Here is an 8457-nt window from a genome sequence, read left to right on the forward strand (position 1 = left end):
TCCTAGCGCTGTATCGGATAGTCTCCTTTTTACTAACCGCTCGTAGAGTTTACCTGTAACCGGGAGGAGACTGATGGGTCGGTACGATTTCGAGTCACTACTATCTTTGCCTCCTTTTGGGAGGAAAATGAGGGAAGCCTGTTTCCAGGCTCGGGGGAAGACGCCGTGCTCTAGGCAGGCGTTGAAGAGCCGCAGGAAGTGATGAGGAATGGCTTTGATGGCAGCCTTTAGGACTCTGACTTCAAGAAGGTCGAAGCCGGGAGCTTTGTTGTTTTTGAGGGATGCGAGAATGAGAGCTATCTCCCATTGCTCGAAGGGTGCGGCATCTTCGGTCTCGGGCGGTGAGTTTATTGATTCTCTAATCTGTGCCTGCTCGGGGGTTTCGTTGGAAGGTGTATCGTCTGGAACGTGCACCTCAAGCAGACGGTTGGCCGTCTCCAACATCGACATTGACTCCGTATCCCCACACCGAACGGAACTGAGGGTTCTTTCGTTTTGCAGCTTGCCTCTGAGCTGCTTATAGACTACCCCCCATGGCTCCTCATTTCCGCGCACTGTGACGACTTCCTGCCAGCTGCCGACCTTGGCCCCTTTCACCGATCGGCAGTAATCGCGCAAGAGAGCCCGATATTCTGCTTTTCGCAAACTGTGTCCAGGGAGGCTCCACTGTTGCTGCATACTACGTCTAGCGCTGTAGAGCTCGGACTTTTTGTCGGTAAGTTCTCGAGTCCACCAGGGGTTATTTTTTCGGATACGGCGCCTACGCGGTATGGCGGTTTCGCACGCTTCGTACAGGACTTTCTGGAGAGCATCGGCCATTTGCTCGACCTCCTCTGTACTATCCAAGACAATGTGGTCAAGGTGGGAAACAGATAACTCCTTGATCGTAGAGTCGAGCAGGCCCCAGTCAGCTCGTCTGATGTTGAATCGGCTGGAGTCCACTCGATCCGTTTGGGCTACGGTAGTGATTTTAAAGACTATCGCGTTATGGTCGCTGGAAGTCCAGTCCCGTTTCACTTTCCAGGACTGTACCTCCGCGATCATGGACCCCGAGACGAGAGTCACGTCGATGTAGGACGAAACTCCCCTCTCTTCGAAGGTCGGAGGTTGGGTTCTGTCGTTTACTACGTGGAGGCCGAAAGCCGCGATTAGTCGCTCGAGCTTCTCTCCTTTCTCGTTTGTCCCACGAGGGGACCAAAGCGAGGATTCCGCGTTTGCGTCAATGCCTATTACTACCTTTTGACCTCTGAGGTTCTCTAATACTTTCTCTAGTTGCCCGAGGTGTACTTCAATATCGTCGCAGAATTGAAAGTACATTGAAACGGCGAAAAACGTGACGCTAGGTGTATGCACCTCGGCAACAACGCAGTGTTGGGTGCTTAACGCTGATACGAAGAAGGCGTGGAAGTCGGGGTTTGGCACGGCTACGAAGGCTTTAGGAGCCGTCTTTGTGCCTGCGCTCTTTAGACATATTGCCCGACTTGCACGTCTAAGGCCTGTGAAATAACGCGACCCTTTGTTAACTTTCGAGTATGGCTCCTGAGCCAGAACTATGTCTATCTTTTTTGACGCTATTAATTCGCAAATTTCGGCGTTTACTATCTGCCCCCCTCCCGCATTTATTTGCAAGAACCTAATCTCATTTTTGGAGCCCGGCTCCTCGATCTCTACTGTCTTCCGTGCCATCTATTCGATGCGCTCGTCACGAACTTATCTAACAGACATGGCTCGGAGGCCGACTTCACCTTCCCCAAGCCGTCGTAGCCCGCCACCGCCCCTAACCGGCCAGGTCCTGACTGAGGGATGCTCAAGGTCTTCCCTCGCACCGGTCAGAAGACGGCCCGACTCGGCGACGAGGGGATTCCCTGGAGTGGTTGGGGACCTCTCCTCTGGCTGCACCTCAACAACGTTTTTCTTTTGTGGACCTGGCATTGTGATTTTGAGTTTTTACCTGCAGGAATAAGTATATGTATTAGAAGCCTTAATTTAGGACGAGTTTGTTTCCCACTGGGTGGACGCCTGCACGGTTACCATGCGCCAAAAAGCGCGAACAAAAGAGAGAGCGGAACTTTCAGCAGCCGCGGCAGCACTCCGTGCCGTTACACATCCCCATAGGTAGCCAACCAAGTGCTCCGGCGACGAAGCTTTTACACGTGCTGTTACTGAGCAGCCTAACCGCCTGGCTAACTGACGGCCCGGGCTCCCAAACTATCACGCGGCCCAGGAGGTGCCTCTGGTTTTACACGGGGCTTACGGCTCCGCCTCCTAGCGACTGTGAAGTCGTGAACCTACATGGTCCGCGCAGACTGTTTACCCATCCCTGCACGATACGCGGCGCGTGGCTTTAATTCATGTATTCTATTTCTTCCCGTGACAGGCCAGATGCGACTATTTTTTCAACTTAAAGAGTACCTGAGATTGCTATGTAAGCCTTTGCTAGTTGCACTGTAAGACCGAGAAGGCTAGCCCTCCATCGGCCCATGCTAGATAACTTAGGGAAGACAACGCAACGCATGAGCACGACGAGCTCTTATTTCGCGAGATGATTTTCAGTGCAACATAGCGGTACCTATGGGGTCACGCACGCGGACTTACGGAAGACACATTAGTTGCTAAGAGTTCTAGGTGCCTGTCACGGGGAAACAGGCGTCGAACCTGGCTTTCTCAGGCCGCCTTGAGCTAGAGGATCGCGAATCCCTTTTCGAATTAATATTAGAGTGCGCAGGTGGCAGGAGAGCGCTCTCTCACGTGCCTGGTTTAGCTAAGTTTAGAGGAGAAGAGAAGAGAAGTTGTCTTAGTTAAGAAAAGGAGTTATTTTATGCCGGCAAAGATACTTGGTCTCACCCTAACGCTGTGACAGCGAAACTGGCCCAAGTGCGCGGCCTGCATCGAAAAGTGTTAGTGTGTGTGTTCGTGATTGATGCCGGCAAAGTTACCTGGTCTCACCCTAACGCTGTGACAGCGAAACTGGCCCAGATGCGCGGCCTGCATCGTGTTTTGTGTTTGTTGTGGGTGTGTATGTGTGTGTGAGAGTATAGAAAAGAGAGAGAGGAAGTTGAGTTTATATTCGCGGGGTGATTCTACTCTTGGGGCGCGTGGAAAATATGAAAAAGTCCCTAACGTGACTTGCCGGCCCTAATGTCCGGCTATGATTTAGTTGTCAGTTGATACGCATTGCTTTCTCAAATGAAAAATTTGAAAAAGTCCTTAACGTGACTTGCCGGCCCTAATGGCCGGCTCGTTTTATGGATGCTAGTGAAGCTAAAGAAGCTAAAATCTATTTTGCCAATCGACACGCATTGCTTTTCGGGATTTGGAAAAGTTCCTAACGTGACTTGCCGACCCTAATGGTCGGCTCGTTTTACTGACGCAAGTGAATCTAAGACTAAGTATCAACTGACACGCATTGCTTTTTGATTTGATTCCACACGCATTGCTTTTAGATTCCACACGCATTGCTTTTTTATTCCACACGCATTGCTTTTTGATTCCACACGCATTGCTTTTTGATTCCACACGCATTGCTTTCTATCTCGAAAAGTCCCCAACGTGAAAATGCCCCCCACACCCTGACAATAGCCAAGGTGCAGAGAGCAAGCCACGCGAGGTGGAAGAAAAGAAGGAAGAAAAGAAGACTAGATCGGAGAGGCCTACAATCGCGCCATCGACCCCCAGCAGCCGAGTTCCGCTCGCGCTTACGCGCTTGCAGTTCCCAGCCGCCACGAGCCGACGAGGCGACCGCGCGAGATAATTACGGCGTTACCCACGGGGGTAAGTGGTCACAGAGTGCCAGAGCTAATTCTATCCTAACTAAAACCTATCACCTAATAAATTCCTACCCGGCCTAGAAGAAACCACACGTTACTCACTGGAGTTACGCGGGCGTTTAGGAGCGCAAGGAAGGAATGGAATACGTGCGCCTCAAGAGGCGCACGGGAGTTTGGGCTGCCAGAGGCAGATTCGCTTTCGAAAACCGCTGATTGTCGTAGCACTTACCCAAAGGAGGCTCACGTATATCAACGGTTGAGGTGTTCGAACGGGCGGGTTCGTGTACAATTGGGCCACCGGGCTCGCAACCTGAGTCGGGCCCTTGACCCAGGCATACAAGCTCGATACGGCATAACAACAGATCTACCGATCATCAAGAGTCGAGAGTGCTTCTGCAGGAAAAATTTTTCCTTCCACACTTCTTTTAGGGAGCGCTTCCCCGGGAGAACCCTCAGCGCTCCCGGAAATTCGTATTTGCTAATACCACCAAGTAATCCTTTATGCTATACAATACCGAGCCTGCAGCTCTGACACATACAGGGGAATCTTGTCCAGTTCTCATAAGGTGATTCCACTGCCCCATCTTTGCGCGTTCGAACTTAGCCGAGATACTATTGGCCATCTCGCGGCCCAATCTTCACTTTAGAAAGGGCCCCCCAACTTGTGGGAGAGATGTTGATACCTAGCGCGACGTAGACGCTGTATCACTGGCACTTCCAGAAGGATCCATACCCTGCAACAAGAACTGTTGCCTTGAGTACTTCAACCAACCGGTTCGCTAGATGGTAGATAGGGACAGTGGGAATCTCGTTAATCCATTCATGCGCGTCACTAATTAGATGACGAGGCATTTGGCTACTCCTGCGTCTACCACATTACGTGGGACGGACTTTCCGGTTTGATGACAGGAACCGGTACCGGGTAACAAAGATGACTTGGTCCCAAGTCAGTATATTAACAGTCAATAATAAAATATTTAAAAGTCAACGATAATAAAATTCTTAGTCAAAACAACTGATATCAAGTCTCAACTGACTTTTGTCCACCATCAGCGCTTTTTCCACTTTGTGTCCTTTTCCAGATTCATAAGCGTTGTCAAGGGAGCCTGCTAGGCTCGGAAAAATTAGTCTTAACGAAGTCTCATACCATTTTTGTTTTGTAGCTGAGAAAGCGGACTTTGGCCATCGCTCGCGCGATGCCCAGGGAAACCCCGTGGAGGTATCCGCCCCAGTTCACACCTTTGCATGGTGATTCCTGGCTTCGCCGCCGTGACAGAGGCTTAGGTCGTGCCCCGTCCTACGACTTGCACCATCCGCGATCGGTTTCATTCGGGCGCCGCAGCACTCGATGCTCGGTGGCGGGACTCTCTTCCGCTTCTCCAACGTTTCAAGGGTTTACCCAACTCTGGGGTCACCCGCGGATTCATTCCCCGATCACTTCTGGGCTTTAGGTGGGAAGGTCTAACTTTCGCGTTCAACTTGCAGGCAGTTAGCCTTCCCTTGTTTCGAATAAATAAATAGTTTTAGACAAGACAAGACAACACGTTTTGTTCAGGTCAGTCATCCATGAAGGCGTTGACGATCTCTAGCGAGCTACGCAGCGCTATTAGTGAGATCGTAAGCCAATCACTCTTGCCAATTCCGAGTTTCGAGAGGGCTTTCCGCGTTTCCCTTGGAATTGCACCTCTCGACCCGATTACAATTGGAATGACCTCCTCGGCGTTCGAGTGCAGATCTCGCCGAAGCGTGCTGAGAATTTGGCGATATTTGCCAATTTTCTCAGTACGGCCCTCATCCAGATAGGTTCTGTGCTCGTAGCGGACAGTTACGTCGATTACGTGCACCCTTCCCTCATTCGTTTTCACGACGAGATCGGGTTTAAACCTCTGGCCTCGGACCGTTATCTGCGGCTCGTCCATAACCTGATGGTTTTTGGCTAGACGAGCCTTGAGGAGGTCTTTGATTTCGTTGTGCCGGCTTATTCGCTTATCCTTAGTATACCGGCATCTGTCAAGTATATGACCAAGGGTCTCGCTACTGCCTTGGCACTTTCGGCAAGAGCTATCAACACGTCCATCTATGATCTTCATTAGTGCTCGCGTCGGGTTCGTGTTTGTTCGTAGCTTGATAGCATCGATGTACCTTGACGCGGGCAGAAGATCATAGCGCTGCAGCCATGAGTTGCCGACGGGATCCTGCGCGAACTCCTCGACCCCCTGGCCTTGCCATTTTTGCTCAGCCCATTTCTGGGCATAGCTCAGGCGAAGCTGATACTTATAAGTATCTAGCTCCTTGGTTGTTAGTGGCCAGTGTAGTCTTAGAGCATCGGCGTAAGATTTTAGTCGATCGTCGGCTGCGTTCGAGTTCATGGCCGCGCGTGTGACCGGATCGTGGGATTGACGGGCTCTCAAGCCGTTCCGAAGAGCGGCTATCAGCACCATCTTCTCCACTTCAAGGAGCCCCAATCCACCCTGCTTCCTCGGCGTGTAGAGAAAACTGCTACTTACCGATTCTGGCAGGTGGAGGATCTCCTTGATTTTCGTTCTTATGATCCGGTCGATAGTCTTTAAGACTGCCTTCGCCGGAGGCGATGTTATCAGCCCATAGGTGTACCTCGGAAAGATATACATCTGTAGAAGGTCCACCTTTTGCATGGGCTTCAACGGCAGTCTTTGGACGCGGGATATGACTTCCCTGAACGCGTCAGATTCAAAGCCTTTGAGCAGCCCCTTCCAGGGAGAGACCTTTGCCCCGAGGTACTTGAACGTCTCACTAGGTGAGATGCTCGGAACGGCATTGCCGTTCACCTCGAGGCCTGGGTTTTTAGTGTACCAGGTCTTCCTGTGGGGGACATACTCTACAGCTATACACTTTGACACTGAAAGACTCATATCGAGTCGGCCCAGATAATCCGCCACCATTCGTAACTGCCTTCCCGCCTCGGGGGCTGTATTCGCAAAACATACTATGTCGTCTGCGAAAGCCGCGCACGAGAGATTCATGCCTTCGATTTCCACTCCACTTGTCTCTTGCAATCGTTCTAATAGAGGTTCGAGAACCAGATTGAAAATGAGAGGTGACAGGGGATCCCCCTGCTTGACTCCTCTCTTCATTCCAATCTTTACGTCCCCGCTCCTCGTTCGGATTGCAGTGGAGCAGTCGCGATACATGTTCGAGATATAGGCGGCCACGGTTTCGGGGATTCCTTTTTTCTCCAAGCACCCTTGGATCACGGCATGCGGGACAGTGTCGAATGCTTTCGAAACATCCAAGATGGTAATGACACCGCCCGCTTTCTTTGCGTTCGATACGGCGTCGTCCAACAACTGTATGTTGCTGAAACAGCCATTTTCCTCCGTGAATCCTTTCTGCCGATCACACTGCTTAATGACGGCCCTCACTCGCTGGTCAAGCAAGCCTGAGTAGACTCGACTAACCATTGAGCTGATGGTAATGGGCCGCCAGTTCTTAACGTCAGCAGGATCTTTTTCTGGCTTTGGCAGAAGGGTTGTTCTGTTCTCTCTCCATGCCTTTGGGTAGTAACCCGCTAGCAGGATCGAGTTGAACAGCTTGGAGAGGGCTATGCTGACTCCTCTTCCTCTCAGGTCGTCCTTCGTTACCCCGTCAGGACCCGCTGCCGAGTCGTTTTTGATTCGCCTGATTCTGCCCATTATCTCTTGGGGAGTGATCGGAGTGAAGATCCTCGATACGGGTATCGGGTCTTCGGTGCGCCTTGGCGCTTCGATATTAGGTCCGACCCTCCCCCACAGCTCGTTGTATAGAGTCTGTGTCTCCGTTCTACCCGGCGCTTGGCGCCTTTGGAGAATGGACAGGTCATTGGCAATCACTAACTCGGCTAGCTTCTTTGGGTTGTTGTTCCAAAGATCTTGGCACCTGGCAAAGGCAAACCGCTTTCGATCAGCTGCCGTGAGACGACGGCGCCGTCGGTTCTTGCGGTGGCCCCTTCGTGGGGGGCCTCTAGCGTTCAATCGAGGGCGATCCTGTTCGTTGTCATCGGAAGGGTGCCGCATAATCTGGATGAGCTGGTCATACAGGGAGTCTAGTCCTATTTCACTCAGCGCATTGTTCCTGACTAGCTCCTGCAGTCCAGTCACCCAGTTCGCGTAACTTCCGGCTTCTTCGCTAGCATTGCAAATCTCCCACCTCATTGGGCCTTTCCAGTCATCTCGAGGAGGTGGTGAGATTGTAGTGCGTTCAACCGAGAGAGGTTCTGGGAGTGATATTTCTCCTAATGCGTCGCAGAATTCGTCGTCGTCACTGCTGTCCTCGATTTGTTCAACGGACCCCACTGCCGGGCTGCACTCTCGATCTTGCTGAGAACTGCTTTCCAGCGCGGGCGCATTGACTTGTTCTGCGGGTGCGCTCCCTCCATTCTCCGGGGGGCCGCTTTCCAACGCAGCGCCATCGGTGGCGACCAGCTCTTCCCCTTCAGGGATTTCGCCTTCGTCTACCTCTTCGATGGCCTCGACTCCTTCTGCTGGGCCTTGCGGGCCTCCTCTCTCTCGGAGCGCGGCATAGTCCTTACGCCTCCGGGCGTCCGACACCTGTCTGCCTGTTCTATCCGGGAAATGTTCAGCTATTCTTTCATTAATATTTCGAGCTCCATGGTATTCGCTCTCTAATTCCCGGATAAGCAGCAAGTCTTCGTCGGACCATATAGAAGGCCTAC

Source organism: Nasonia vitripennis, chromosome 5 (genome assembly GCF_009193385.2).
Source record: "Nasonia vitripennis strain AsymCx chromosome 5, Nvit_psr_1.1, whole genome shotgun sequence".
In the NCBI taxonomy this organism is placed as follows: Eukaryota; Metazoa; Arthropoda; class Insecta; order Hymenoptera; family Pteromalidae; genus Nasonia; species Nasonia vitripennis.